Genomic DNA, 16,197 nt, shown 5'->3' with positions numbered 1-16,197 from the left:
CTCATGATAAACCCAAGGACCAAGGTCAAAGTTCTGAAAACTGCAGCTCTCCATGTTTTGGACTAGGACACCCATGATTCCTCACCATTGACTATACTTGCAGCGGCTGATGGGAGTTGTAGTCCAAATAATCTAGCATGCTAAAGTTTGCAGACCCCAACCCTAGGGCATGCACCAGCAGAGCAACAACCACTGGCAAGAGAGGGGGAAGAATCCTTGTCACATAGAGATCTAAGGTTTGGTATAGAAACTGACACTAACGACTCAGGGCGCTTAGGTGGTGGTGCCAGGTATTGAACAAGTCAAGGAGGATCAACCAGACATCTTTGTGAAATTAAGGAAACCCAAGCAAGTTTCTGAAACCAGACAAGAAAGTAGTGAGGGACACTTTAATGCTCAGAGACTGTGTGTGACTGGCTTCCTGCCAGGAAGGCGGCTCTGTTTGGAGAGGGAGTTAAGGACTGAGGAACATGGCCTGAAAGCATGTCGCATATGTTGTTACATGGCAAACCCATCCCATGGATTAATCTTAACGTAATCCACTCGTGCCTGTTGTTTCTAATACATTGTATTTATTTATTTTGATTTATTTATTTTATTCATTAATATTTGTTTTCAGTTCTAAAATAACTTTAACAAAAGAACTAATGACTATTATAATTATCCATTTCATACAATTTTTCCACTTGTTAAAATACACATTTCTATTAATACCATAATGAAAAAGCCCCTCCGAAGGACAACCTAAAAAACAAGCAAATTTCATCCCATTTAAAATGTAAAATCCAAGCCACACTTCAAATTTCATCTGCTGAATTTCATCAGAAATATCCCACTGCTTTCCAATGAATAAATACCTTAAAAAGCATAGAAAACATTATGTTAAGATTCATAGAAAAGCCATATAAAAAATGCACTTAATTTGTTAAATATCATTTTATGAGATTATTACAATTTGCAACACTCCTCAACCATTCGTCCTCCCCAACTTCTCTCACTTATCGACTTGCTATTTTAAAATATTTTTCCACCCGATGCCATATCCAATAAAGTGTAACGTGCGGTGAATCCAATTCAGAGTTCAAACAATGTATCCAGAACGTCTCTGACCTGATCATATCATAGTTGTGTACACATTTGTCAAGCATGCTCATGTATACCGATCCCAGCGTCCTGTGTCACTGTACTCTAATTCCTCCCTCCTCTGCTAAATCCCACAGTTGCTTAAATTAGTGACCAGGGCCCTTCTGTGTCCACCTGGGTCATGGCCTCACACCCAATCTCCTTCAGCCTCTGTCTGCCCCCAACACTTGCATTGGTACCCACTGTCCTGTGCTACCACAGGCCTGCACTTATTTATTTGCAGTTGACCACTCTCACCAAGTCACTTAACAGCTCTTAAACCCTTGCACTTCCCCCTGGTACTCCTAGCACTTACCCAGCCCCAATTCTATGTCAAGACCGGAGGCTCACATTATGCTTTTCTTCCTTTATTATTTTATTATTGCATATAAGGAAAAGCTGAGCAGCAAGATATTTTGTGCACCTTATATATTAACATACTTATAATGAAGGTGCATCAAACATATAATAAAACATATAATAAAACACCATAAAATGTATCCCAAGTCCATAACAGTTCCATAATGGTAAAAAACTCAATTTCCCATGATGCTCCCCAAGGTCATCTAGTGTTCATGGCCATGTTCCACCTGTCCTCCAATGGGTGTGCAGGTATCCCCAAAACAGTCTTGAACAAGAGGTAACTTCCTCTTTCTTTGCTGCTCACAGCAAGAGATAAGTTCACTTCTTCAATTCTGTTTATGTTTTCACATATTCATTGTTTAAACGTATATATTTGCCTGTTTATATTATTAGGTAATTGATTTGCGCATAGCTTGCTGTTTACAACTGCCTTTCTTATCAGGCGTATATTCCTTGCCTCTTCCAACACCAGCTACTTCCTGCTGGCGTCGGAGACTACATTCATTGTGAACTTTTCGTTCGCGTGTCTCCGCTTACAGTGTTTTGTCTGAGCGCTGCAGCGGGTACCGCTGTGACTGCGCTGGCTTCCCTGGCCCGGAGGAGTTTCTCGTGGACTCCGGGGAAGACAGCGCTGCCTTTGACGGTGCACAGCGCCGCTCGCAAGCCACCACGGGGAGCTCCTGCTCTCCCTGGTCCCTTTCATCAGGCTCCGGCGCTCGCGTAAGCATTTACGTTCGAAAATAACGGTTGCTGCGAACGCGGGGCCGGAGTCTTTCACTTGCAATTATTTCAGAACAACTTAAAAGAAAAAACCCTAAATTTACACAGCAAAGAAGAACTCTTCTGTTCTGCTGCTCCAGCCTGATAAGGGAGAACATTTGGGGAAAACAATAATTTAAAACAGGAGTGGAATTAAATACTCCTACAAAAAAAAAATGTATATAATATTGATTGATCACAACTACTGGGCTTTGAGAGAAGGTGATCAGTGAGCCCACAGGAAAAAAAAGGAACAGGCAAGGTGATTATAATTATCATGGCAGGGAAGTACTCCCCTCAATCAGATCAGGATTGGTGTCTGAAGGTGAGGAGGATTCATGTTATATTGATGAGGTGGCTATGGAAAAAAGCCTTCAAAAGGTATTGGGATCCACTGTTGAGAACAGAATTAAAAAGGCTGTGTCAGGCATGCTCCTGCCAATACAGTAGCGCTTAGACAATATGGAGGAGCGCATGCAAGGGGCATCTCCGACAGGGAGAAAAAAAGACCCAGAAGAGGAAGCACCTTACATAAGGGTGATGTAGTCCGGCTCGCAAGAGCAAAAGCTCTCTGACCGCCCAAGCCAATTGATCCCTGCCATTGCTGCCATATCTGACGCCTTCTCCAGGCTGAAAAAAGCCTTTATGAGTAGGAAGGTAACCCCTTCCCTTGATGGACTCTCTAACCCTGAGGAGGAAAACTGTGGTACTAGACCCTCAAGCCCGGAGGGAGATGGACAGGGCATGGAAGATGATCAAAGTGCAAGAATATATGATGATGATCTGTCCACTCTTCCTCAGATGAAGATACCCAGATATGGGGTTCGAAACCTTCAACCTTGGGGATTGCGGCAGCCGCCATCCCCAGGAGAAGCACCGGGGAACAGCCTCCTGTTAAGGAGATGTTCGTTCCCGAAGACTAAGTACATCCCAGGTACTCTGAGTGGGAGCCATCAGCCAGAACAACTGATTACAATTTTAGCAGGCTGCGCAAGCCTCTCGACAAAGAGATCAGAGCGAGACTATGGGCAGAATGCCCACGTCCTGAGATACCAGACAGAGTGGCTCTGACTCTAGAACTCGATTAAAAAATGATCACGTTCTTGGGCAAGCACGTGAAAGATCCCAGGAAAGGCATCGACCGGGCATGGAAGTTGTGCCAGGATAAGCTTCTGGATGTCACTGGTCCCCTTGCAAAGGTCTTAGACCTGGTGGAAGAATCCTCCAACTCTCCAGACCCTATTAACCCAGTGATCCTCTCTGGTTGGGCTCAGAGAGAAATCTGTCTACTGGGCAATGCAAGCTGCGCTATTTCCACAGAGCGTCGAAAGGGCATCCTCTTTAAGATTGACTCGAAGCTAACTGAATTGGCAAACACTGAGTTTGGTGCTGCCGCTCAAGGCTTACTCTTTGGGGATCCTTTCATGAAGGAAATGTCTACGTTTGTCGGTACCTTTACCGCTTTAGACAAAGCCCAAGCCTCCATCAAGAGGGTCTTTGCATCATACATTTTCTCCAGGGACGGTCGAGGTCGAGGTCGCTCTTCCGGCCGCTATTCCTTCGACAGAAGACTTCAATACCAGAGGGAGCAACACAATGCCTGGCAAGAGCGCACTGATACCTTCTTTCTGTGTAGAGGACGAGGCAGAGGGTGTTTCTGGAGGAGAGCCACTAAGAACACAGCCCAGCATCAACCCGCAGGTCAGTCTGCTCATACCAGCGCCAGCGCCACATACACCCATTGGGGGGAGGCTAACGCATTCTACAAATGCTTGGGATGTCTTATCAGGGGACGCCTGGGTCAGGGACGCGGCCTGCGCCTAGAGTTGTTCATGCAGCCCTTCCAAGTCAGTCGCCCCGCCCCCATAGTTATGTCTGAAATTTAATCGGAGTGCACTTGACGGCGAGATTCACAGCATATATCAAAAGCAAGCGATTTGTCCCTGCTCGAGTCCGGCCGGTTTCTTCAGCCCAATTTTTCTAGTGCACAGGAAGGAGAAGATGAGGCCCGTAATAAATCTGAGAGCTCTCAACGAGTTTATAATCTACCGTCATTTCAAGATGGAAAGCATCCACATGCTCAGGGACATCTTGAGGCCAAACGATTGGCTCATGCGCCTGGACTTAAAGGATACCTATCTCGCAGTGCCCATTCATCAGGCACATGTGAGTTACCTAAGGTTCTCTTGGGGGCTCCAAGACTGGGAATTCACAAGTCTACCCTTCAGACTCTCTTCAGCACCCTGGGCCTTTACCAAGCTGTTGAGACCAGTGGTGGCTCATCTCAGAGAACAGGGCGTCTGACTAATAGTGTACCTGGACGACATTATTCTTATGGCTCAGTCTCAGGAGCTAGTACAAGAACAAGCAGGCTGGCTATAGAACTGAAGCACAGTCTTGGCTTTCTCATCAATTGGAAGAAGTAAATTCTTTGTCCTTCGAGGAACCTAGAATTTTTGGGGTTCGTAGTGGACAACCAAAATGCACAACTTCGTCTCCCAGCTGCTAAGATACATTCCACTAAGCGGGAGATTTGCAGGCTTCTACAGAGGGACCTAATCTCTCTACGGGAGCTAGCAAGGGTGATAGGACTTCTATCCTCGTCTATCCAAGCAATATTTCCCAGTCCCCTTCATTACCGAGAACTACAAAGACTGGAGGGTCAATACCTAAGACGCAGTCTCTCTTACTCTCAATGCCTGACTCTGTCCCCCCAGGCGAGAACAGAACTCAATTGGTGGCTAACGCACATGGAGGTCTGGAACGACAGAGCCATCTTCGGTTCCACCCCGGATATCATCATCGAATCAGACGCCAGTCGTTCTGGTTGGGGAGCGAGATGTGGCTCAGTAGCCACGGGAGGGATGCATATAAACCGCCTGGAGCTTCTTGCGGGTTCGTTCACAGTTCTCTCTTTTGCCAGGAACAAAGTTAGCTGCTGTATCTTGCTGAAAATGGACAACATATCCGCAGTAAGATACATCATTCATCAATCATCTGGGTGGTACCAAATCACTTCCGCTAGTAGAACTAGCCAAAGACTTTTGGCATTTCTGCCTGGATCACCGAATTTCCGTCACGGCGGAATATCTTCCGGGTCTCAGCAATGTGATAGTGGACTGGCATTCTCGCCATTACGCCGATTACAGAGACTGGAGACTCAACAGAGACGTTTTTCTCCGCCTGCAACAGATATGGGGTCCAGTCCAAAGATCTCTTTGCCTCCTGTCTCAACACTCAGCTTCCAGTGTTCTACAGCTGGAGACCTGACTAAATAGCCTCGTGACAGATGCATTCTTACAGCCCTGGACACAGGGGGTTCACTACGTCTTTCCCCCCTTTTCCATGATAGCGTGGACCCTGGCGAAGGCCCGTCAGGACCAAACAGAGCTAGTTCTCATAGGCCCAGTCTGGACTTCTCAGACTTGGTATCCAGTTCTTCTGGAACTTTCTATGGATTCTCCAAACCTTCTACCCCACTCTCCGGATCTTCTATTTAATCTGTGGAGGCAAGCTCACCCCCTGCTCCTCTCCGGGTCCCTGACTCTGGCGGCTTGGAGGATTTCAGGGCGAGAAGGAGGACTCCCGGCATGTCCCTCAAAACAGTCAATCTCATTGAGGAGAGCTGGGCCCCCACAATCCTGAAGAGGTATTCCAATTCCTGAAGTGCCTGGAGGACCTGGTGTCAGGACCGGTGTTTTCACAGAGTTTCAGCACCTTTAGAGGAAATTTCTTAGCCTCTTTGGTGGAAAGAGGACTTGCGTACCGAACAGTGAACGCTTATCACTCTGCAATTTCCGATGGCCACGACCCCATACAATGGGCCCCAGCCGGAGAGCATCATCTTGTTTGCAGATTGCTTCAAGGCATCCGACTTACAGTGCCGCCTCCGTCCCAATATGACAAATTGTGGGACGTTAACAAAGTACTCAATCTTTTTCTCTCATGGCCGTCTAACGAGAAGCTATCATGTATGGCTCTCTCTGGCAAGATTACTACCTTGCTTTGTCTAGTTTTTTGTAGGAGAGTTTCGGAGGTCAGAGCTCTAGACCTAGCAGGCAGGTCCTTGTCTCCTGATGGTATTGTTTTTCACATACGAAGAGGAACTAAGAGCGATTCGAAAGAGATTTCTTATCCAGCTTTCAGGGAACAGCCCAAGCTTTGTTTAGTACAATGTTTGAAAACCCACGAAGAAGTGACAGCTTCCATCAGAACCTCGCCTAATGGTTAGCTTCTCATAGCTATTCGCAGACCCCACAAAGCAGTTTCAGCCCCTACTTTAGCACTCTGGGTGCGCTGGACCCAAGCACAAGCAGGGATAGATATTCTTCAATTTGACGCCCATTCTGTTAGAGGAGCCATGACCTCCAAAGCCTTCCAGGTTGGTGTTCGTTTAGAGGACATCATGAGGATGGCAGATTGGGCAGGAGAGTCAGTATTCAAAGAGTTCTACCTGAAACCAGTAGAACAGCCTTCTTCGATTGTGGTAAGTAAGCTTTGAACTAGCATATTGTGAGCCTCCGGTCTAGACATAGAATAAAGATTTTCCATAATAACTTACTAGAAAGTCTTAATTCTATTAATGACATGGAGGCGAGCATTATCCCACTTAGCGAAGGAAAAGAGTGGCGCATATCACTCTAGAGTAATGTTCAAGCATTGCAACAGACTATTGTTAAATGAAAATACATACATAGTTGTACACTAATACAATGCTCTTTTCTCTCCCACCCCGCAAGGGAACTAGGGGTACCATACGCATGAAGTAATTATAGTTCTGTATCTTTTTCTTGACAGCGTCTACAGACAAGTCCACAGCTCGACACCTCTTCTTCTGGTTGACCGCAGTTGTGTTTTTACTTATTATTCACGGACAGCCAAGTTCGCAGCCTCGAAAGAGGAAGTTACTTCTTGTTCAAGACTGTTTATGGGGATACCTGCACACCCATTGGAGGACAGGTGGCACATGGCCATGGGCACTAGATGACCTTGGGGAGCATCATGGGAAATTGAGTTTTTTACCATTACGGAACTGTTATGGACTTGGGATACATTTTATGGTGTTTTATTATATGTTTTATTATATGTTTGATGCACCTTCATTATAAGTATGTTAATATATAAGGTGCACAACATATCTTGCTGCTGAGCTTTTCCTTATATGCAATAATAAAGGAAGAGAAGCATAATGCTCGCCTCCGTGTCTTTAATAGAATGAAGACTTTCTATTAAGTTATTATGGAAAATCTTTATTCCCACCAATCCCTCACCCTATCCCTCACCCTTTCTGGCTCTATGCACTTGCACGTTCTGAATGCTCACAAGGCCTAGTAGGACCGCCTCTATCTTTCATTGTTATATTTGCATTTCATTCCCATGTTGCCCTGTGGGCGCATTGGAACACAATTTAGTTGCTGTATAAACGCTTTACAAATGCACAATAAATAAAATAAATAAATAAAATGTAAATAATTTTTATTTCATTTCCACAGATTGGCCTTTTTATGGAGTGAGTCTTTGATTCCCTTAAAATATGTCCAGTATTCAGCCTGTGTCACCCAATGTATGGTTCTGAAGAAGTCAGCATTTTATTATTCAAAGTTTTTCCCTCGCACAACCACTTCAGACTCATAGCTGCACCCCAATTCCTACAATAAATGGCACTCTGATGCCATTATGGATTAAAAAAATAGGTCCTTTATTTATTTTATTTTATTGGTTATTTATAAGGTGCTTATACAACAAGGCAGTGTATCAAAGCAGCACAAGGCAAAAGGGGAGGGAACAAGGGAGCAAATAAACATTGCAAATTGATAATGAATAAAAGAAACAAACAACGGTCCTACTAAGCCTTGTGATATTCAGAGTGTGCAAGCACAATGAAGAAAAAGAAAAAAGGGGAGTTGGATGGGGGTAAGTGCTATCAGGGTCCCCCATGGTGGGGGGAAGTGCAAGAGGTGGTTGTTGGACAGCAACAGGTAGGTGCATCTGTGAGATGTTCCAGGTGAACGGGGAAGGTCTACCACTTACTGGTAAGTGCTGGAGCGACAGCAAACCACCCAACAGCATGTGTGGCCCCATAGGACCGTGCAGAGGGGTGCGGATGGTAATTGGGCAGGGGGGCCAGGATCCCATTGGATTCTTGAGGGATCAGGCTGCCAATCTCAGTGACAGGGTGGATGGTTAGAATGGGAGGGGGAAAGGGAAGGAGGAGAAGAGAAAGGTCTTGAATTGTTTGCGGAACATGAGGTGGTCTGGTTCCAAATGAAGACAGATAGGGAGACTGTTCCATAGGAGGGAGCCAGATGAGGAGAGGGATATGCCCCCAGCTCTCTGCTTGGAGAAGCTTTTGACCAGCTGAGAGTTGGAGCAAGAAGATCGAAGGGGTCTGGAAGGAGAGTACTTAGTAAGAGAAAGCTGCAGGTAGTGTGGTCCCAGGCCCCAGACAACCTTGTGGATAATGCAAAGGGTCTTGAATTTGATCCTTGCAGCAGACAGGAGACATTGGGGGGAATTAAGGGATGGAGAGATATGGTCTCTGGGCTTGAGGCCAAGGATAAGTCTTGCTGCCCTATTCTGGATTAGTTTAAGAGGGCGGAGGTAGGAAAGAAGCAGGTTAAGGAAGAGGCTGTTAGAGTAATCCAGCCTGGAGAAGACCAAAGCTCTAGAGACATTGAGCTTCTGGTGGAAGGTGAGGAAAGGGACAATGCCTCTAAGGAGGTAAAGTTAAAAGTGGGCCTTCCTGGCAAGGTCCAAGATGTGAGGAGTAAAGGAGAGAGAGGAGTCAAAGGTGACCCCAATGTTTCTGGCTTCAGTGCAAGGAGAGTGAGGTGAGCCCATAGAGGGGGACAAGAGTGCAGGAAGGAAAGGGGAAACTGCTGTCCCGATAGGAAGAATTTCAGTCTTACTGGCATTAAGACAGAGATCATTGGAGGCGCACCAAGACTGAATAGCAGACAGGCAGTCAGGGATGATAGAGGAGGATGAAGAGGAACAAAAGGAGGGCTTGAAGAAGAGTTGTGTGTCATCTGTGTATGAGGAGAGTAGGCAGCGATCCGGTGTACAACACTTTCTCAACAGTTGGGTGCTTAGATAGACAATCCCCAGCTCGAGTTGCATGCACAATGTTGAGGTTGACAGTAGTAGGTTGAGGGCCTTTTGCCAAAATAGACCCTCCAAATGGTTTAACCACCGTACCCCCCTCGCTGTCAATGCCTCAAGCCCAGAAAATACCATGGGACAGAAGCATTGTTTATAGACTGTTAACACCCCCTCAGTGGTGTAACCTGCTGTCTTCCTTGCAAACTTGCACAGAAGAAGCGCCAGTTGCTGAGCTTTCCTTGTTTTAGCATCCCTTATAAGCAGGTAACCATTATAGAGTCTCACCTCCAAACCCAAATGCATGTCGCTATTTACCCTAGTATATATGCCGTCTATTCTCGCTAAGGAATGTTCTCAGATGCTCCCCGGAATTATTTAATTAAAACACACTCTCCTGCCTTGATTCAATTTATTTTATCCCTGCGCTTAGAAATCCTGCCGGCATTTGAAAATACGGGGGCATGGTCTGGTATTAGACGGGAAGAGCATCCTTGTCATTTTTGTAAAAGGCAAATTGAATCTTCACATCACTTATTGACCCTCTGCCCTAAATATGTTGAAGTATATGGGAAGGGTTACCAAGAATTTGCTACATTTCACACTGATCAGTTTTGGAGCACCATCTACGGAGCTCAGTCACTGGTAGAGACCTGTGCTGCGTATCACATATGGCAGCTAGTGAAAAATAGAATGGACTCTCAGACTGATATCCATAGCTGACACATTGTGGAGGGAAGCGTATAAATGTACAGTTATTGGTGAAACCTAAGTATGAATTTCCATTCTAATTGATTTTACGATATGATTATTTAAAAAACACTGTGTGTTCTATTAATTGTGTAAAAGGTCATTTTTGACAAGAGGCACTTAAATAAATAAAATAATAAAACAAATAGCTATTTACATAATCTATGCTACCCAATATGGTGGCCATTGCCAGCTTGTGGACCTTTTTTCCTGTGATCAGCATGCTTTTGACCTTAGAGACATTTATTAGCAGCTTGTTCTCTAATGCATAAATATGTAGCTCATTTATCATGCATTTCATCCCCCTATAGGTGTGGTCTCAGATAACTAAATGGTCTGCATAAAGCATGCTGGCCACATACGCTGCACCCATTTTTGGGGGGTAGTTGGACTTTGCTAATAATCAACGAGGAAGATTTGTCAGGTAACGATTGAACAGCAGCGAGCCAGCACACAACCTTGCTTGACTCTCCTGCATACATAAATCAATCCCGACATTCCACCTCTATTGTCTAGGCACACTCGCACTGAAGTGTTCATATGTAAGAGCTGCATGGCATAGACTAATCAATCTGGGAATCCCATCTTTAACAATTTCTGCCACAATAAATCTTGATCAACGTGGTCGAAAGCTGCCTTAAAGTCAACGTATGTCACGTATAATGATGGTCTGTCATCCCTATGGCCCCTTCATAATGTTGTCAAGCAGTTTAATATTATGGGTTGTTGTTGAGCAGGGGAAAAAGCCTGTCTGGTATTCATAGAGGGCCCTCTTAGCCTTTACCCATCCCTGCAGTTCCTTTAACAGAAAAGAACCAAAAGTCTTCCAGCTGACATCCTAAATTGGAAAGCAGTCTATAATTGTCCAGAATGTTACTGCCTCCTTTCTTGAAGACCGGGACAAGAACAGACTACCGCTATGTGGATGGAACATAATTATCAATGCAGACTCTTTCGAACAGAACCAGCACAATTTTTGCCCAGACCTTTGGCACCTTTTTAAGTACCAAGTTGGCCAACCCGTTAGGTCCCGGGGCTCTAGACCTTTTCAGCTTCTCAATCGCAACCAGCAAAGTCTCATACGTAAACCAAATGGGCCAGTGCTCACCAATATTTGGATCAACAGGTTCCTAAATCTATTTCTCCTGAACTTTATTTAAATGACTAACCCACATGTTTTCTTTAATTGGGTTTACTATCTTTTTCATATTAACGCTCTTTGCATATAAAACGAGTGTTTTTTTTATGGAGCGCCCCTAACATTCGTTACCATTACGCATTTTTAATGATGAATTAGAGCACCTAAGCCAATTTTGGTAGCTACATTTCTCCATTCTTACTATGGCTAGTCTCACCTCCAATGGTTGCTCTGAGTTTCTACCCATTCTCACTGCTCTTCTTAGTTTACGTTTTGCGTCTTGGATCGTGACAACAAATACATTCAAATGTCTCTTTCCGAGATAGTCGTGAACTTGTCCTTGCATGCTCCCGTCGAATCTGCCACCAGCTTCAACCACTCTTCAAATTCATCTGGAGAGAAGCTGGTCAATGTATCAGTTTCATACTGAGTTGCATGCAGGGCCACACCCGTGCCCTTGTTTAGATTTTCTGTTGACCAATAAATACGGTTTCCTGCAGAATTTCAGTCCAATCTCCCATTTATCCTAAGGTTACTTTTTACCCCGTCAATTTCAATAGACAATGTGAGAATTCCATGATTACTGTTTTCAATGAAATAAATATTGAGCTCGAGAAGCCTTTCCAGGACTACGTTGCTGCCAAACAGGCAGTTCAGAGTTGCCCAACTCCTCCCATTTTTCCAGGTGGACTTGCCCGAGACATCCCCCTTAGTTCTCCTGTTCATTAGGAAAGTTCCCACTATTTCATAAATTCCACCCATAGCTTACCTTAGTGTAGCCCCAGATCTTTTTGAGACCTAGCCAGTGGTCGAAGTGAGTGGGAGCGGTTGGGAGCAGTGCTCCTCTACTTTTTTTAAATTACGTTTTACTGCTCCTATACTTTTATTTTAAAAAGAACCCGTTCCGGAATAGTTTCATTTTAAAATAAAAGTGTAGGAAACATTTGAAATGTGCACTTCAGTGCACTGCACTGATTGTTTCCTTACACAGCAGGCACATTTGTTTGTGAGGTTGTATTGTGCTTCGGAGGGGGTGTGGAGTTGGGGTTTGAGGGGATCGGGGCAGGCCAATAGGGAACTTGTTTTCATGCACTTCGACCACTGGACCTAGCAACACCCCTGCATGAAACTGCTGCAAAAACAACACTTTACTTCACTTACCAAAACACAATGACAATTATTTCCACAATAATTTCCACTGCATTCCGCAGTCAGATGGTGTTTGCAAACAAAAGTTCCACAAAGATCTGTCACAATCAATACTTCTTCCAACTACAGCTGGGAAGATGTGTTCACATTTCGGAGGTCAGACTGGTCTCAAATCCCACCTTCGCCACTTAAGCAAAGTGCGTGCTCCTAGGCAAAGCATTTTATCTCACTGAGGTTCATCTGCCAAAATTAGAAGTCCCTACAACTGATTCAGGTCACACTGTCCGCTACTCCAAAAAATTGCCTCACTCATGATATTGCCATAACAACGACCAATCATACAGTGGACAACACAAAGTGTATGTGTCTCTTAGCTTACTCCTGGCAAATTCTATTAATGGGACTCCCCACGATCCTCTTTAGGATTAAAGACAGTCTGTGATGTGACTAGATATGCAAGTGAGGGTGCCCCACACATCTTTTGCCAGCCAGTGCTCTGCATATCCAACGGCCGGCCCTGGGGCTCCGTCTCCTGCAATACATGTTGCACAGCAGCAGAAATGTGACAGACAGGGACTGGCCGCGGTGGACGCCAGGATATTCTGTGGTATGCTTACCGTACCTATTTCTCTTCTTCTGCAACATATTACTCTTGCACAATATGTTTCTACAGGCGGCAAGTTCTGTGTCATCAACACATCAGGCTTTTAAATAGACCCCACCAGGATCGCTTCCTGCCCCCCCATCCCTATCTACTGCAAATATATTCAATACAGTCATAGGTTTCGTCTAAATTCTCAGATCCTGGCGGCACATAGACATTCACCAAGAGCAATTTTTCAGACCATTTGCCCTTATTTAGTAGGACTTCAACTGCCATCACGTTGTCAGTTGTAGTGTTTAGCATTATAGCCTCAGATTTTAGCTAATGGATGACACCAATGATAAGGCCCACATAAGGCTGACGCCGCAGACCCTTCTTTGCAAACAAATCATATAGCTGGAAGCTGTCAATACCTATTGTGGACCAGGTCTCTTGTAGCATACAAACGTTGTGCTTTGTGAGATTATCTAGAAACCCTGATTCCTCCAATAGGTGTACATGCCCCCTAGTGTTCCAACAAGCAATTTCAATGTTTCACTTTGTCTCTACTCCTTGCATGCAGAGAAAACCCTTGAGCCAGGTCCCACCTATCTCATTTTTGTCTAGTGGCGCCTAGGGGAACAAAGTCTTACCACCTCTTACATTGAATCCCTTCTTTTAACTCATTTTGACATCGCGCACAGCACCGCATAACCTTGTCTTCAATCCCCTCTTTATCTAGGACATACTCTAGATTTAGTAGGGTGGATTGATGAGAGTGTATCAGACATGATATCTCATGGGAAGCACAATGATTACAGAAGATAAAACAAACATACAGGAGTTTCTGTAAAACGTCTGTCATAAACAACTGGAAGGCCTATGGGCATGACTGTATATTCGAATAACCCAAATGTGGTGTAAAAAGCAGTTTTCCACACATCCCCCTCCTTTATGCAGACTAAATGGTAAGCCCTGTGCAAATTGAATTTGGTGTATGTCTTTGCTTCTTTAACTTAGTCCAACAATACTGGAATGAAAGGTAGGGGGTACCTATTCTTCGCGGTTATCTTATTGAGTCCCCTATAATCGATGCCAGTTCTGAGGTCTCCTTCCTTCTTTGGTATGAAAAAGACAGCTGATGAAGCTGGGGACTTGGAGGGTCGAATAAATCAGTTTGCCAAGAACTGGTCCAAGTACTCTCGCAAGTGCTGATTTTTCTTTTTCCGTAAGAGCAGATATGCGGCTACATGGAACCTGCGAGCCTGGTATCAAATAATTTGGCAATCATATGGCTGGTGAGGAGGAAGGGTATTGGCTTGTTCTTTTTGAAACACGTCTTCAAATTCCGTGCATATGGCAGGTAGTTTTTCTGTCCCTTGGGCTGTATCATGGCCCCCAGCTTTTGTGTTCTAGACGCTGGCTCCTTGACCACAACCGGTACAAATGGGTAACATGTGCAAAGGCACTCGGATGGAAAGATTACCGTATGCGTTTTCCAGTTAATAACAAGATTGTGGTACTCCAACCAAGGCATGCCAAGTATAAGTTGGAATTGTGGGGCATTAAGCAGGTCGAAGGTTATACGCTCTCAGTTGCCGTGTCTCCACAATAGTTGACCTCTTCCGTACACTGTGTTACTGGCACAGATGACAATGGTGAACCATCTACCGAGACTATGTTGTCCACCTTCTTCCTTTGTGGCCACGATATGCCGATTATCTTTGCCACTTTCATATCTATGTAATTACTGATTACACTGTAGTCGATATAGGCTTCCAAGGCATACATCCTTTGGGGTGTTGTTCTGGTCTGATAAGGATGACAGGTACTGTAAGGTGTGAGACTGGATGATTTCTCCTCCCTCGACAAGCCAATCCCTACTCTTGTCGAGACTTGAAGTTGTGCCGACGGTGGAGTGTGACCTTTTGAGTTCACTGGGAGCACCTCAGCTGCCCCCAAGGGCCGTTTGCTTGGTTTGTTAGTACAGTCCTTCAAAAGTGGCCTGCTTTGACACAATATAAGCACAACTGTTGCTGGAAACCTCTCTTTCTTTCCCCCTTGGATAGTGGCCCCCTCACACTACCCAACTGCATGGGCTCCGGGGTATTCTCCTGAGCACAGGGTTGCGTTTCCATGGGCGGATGTATAAAGGCCTATTCTGCAATCGGGCGCATCATTCCGGCAGACTGACCACTTGCGCCAACACATCTTTAAGTTCCCCACGCAGACCCTGATAGAAAAGGGTGGTTCTTTTTTCTTCGGGCCAATTGGTTTCAGCGATGAATCGCTTAAATGCAGTAATGTATACTAGCAATCCCTGTGGTCCCTGCCGTAAGGCCAACAACTCCCCATGTAATGCTTGCCCGTGGCTTCTGCAAGCGAATAGTTTGTCTAACTCCTGTTGGAATTCACCAAAATTTTGCAGGATGGGGTCATCTCGATTCACCAAATGCACTGCACTGGCCAAGTAGCATCATGGCCACCCAAATATGACAACACAAAAGCCACCTTGATCTCGTCCGTAGGAAAGGCCCGTGGCAGACACAAAAAACGTAATCTACACTGGTTCATAAAAATAGCATACCTTTGTGGGTCCCCTAGAAATCGTTCAGGAGGTGCCAGGGGAATGGTAGGTGGGTTGGTTACAAGGACATGAGGCCACCCACCTACGGTCCCATCAGTGGAATCAGGGAGTGCCACCTGTCCTGCTTGCGCTAACAATAGGCGTTTAGTCAAGTCATCGGTTCTTTTTCTATTAACTACTGCTTCTCTTCTCAGTGAGTTGGTTTCTGAACGGGCTGCATGCACGTGTGCTCACAGGTCCCCCAAAAGGGCTGCTAACTAGTCTAACCCTTATTCCATGACACTCAGGCAGAGTTTGTGACGTGGGCTTAGCGTTCTGTAACGCTTACCTCTGGTGCCCAACAGGACTTCCTGGACCGGCCTGTTCTGACACATTGCCCCCTCACTCGGGTTACCTCTGCAATGAAGAACACCCCAGCCACTCTCTTCCTCAGCACTCTGCCGGAGGCTTAACCTCCAGAGGAGCGTAAGGCTGGGAGCGACTTGGATGAACTTGGTTCCTCTGTAAAATGGTGTTCAAGGGGTCTGGATAACCTAAAGGTAAGTGTATGTATTTAATATTGGTTTCTATTGCTTTCTCTTGCACCTCCCATCCCTCCCCATCCCTAAGGTAGGTGGGTGACTGGCACATCGTGGCTTTAGCTCACCG

Source organism: Ambystoma mexicanum, chromosome 6q, assembly GCF_040938575.1.
Source record: "Ambystoma mexicanum isolate Mex_15411 chromosome 6q, UKY_AmexF1_1, whole genome shotgun sequence".
NCBI lineage: Eukaryota > Metazoa > Chordata > Amphibia > Caudata > Ambystomatidae > Ambystoma > Ambystoma mexicanum.
This window is presented reverse-complemented; position numbering follows the sequence as displayed.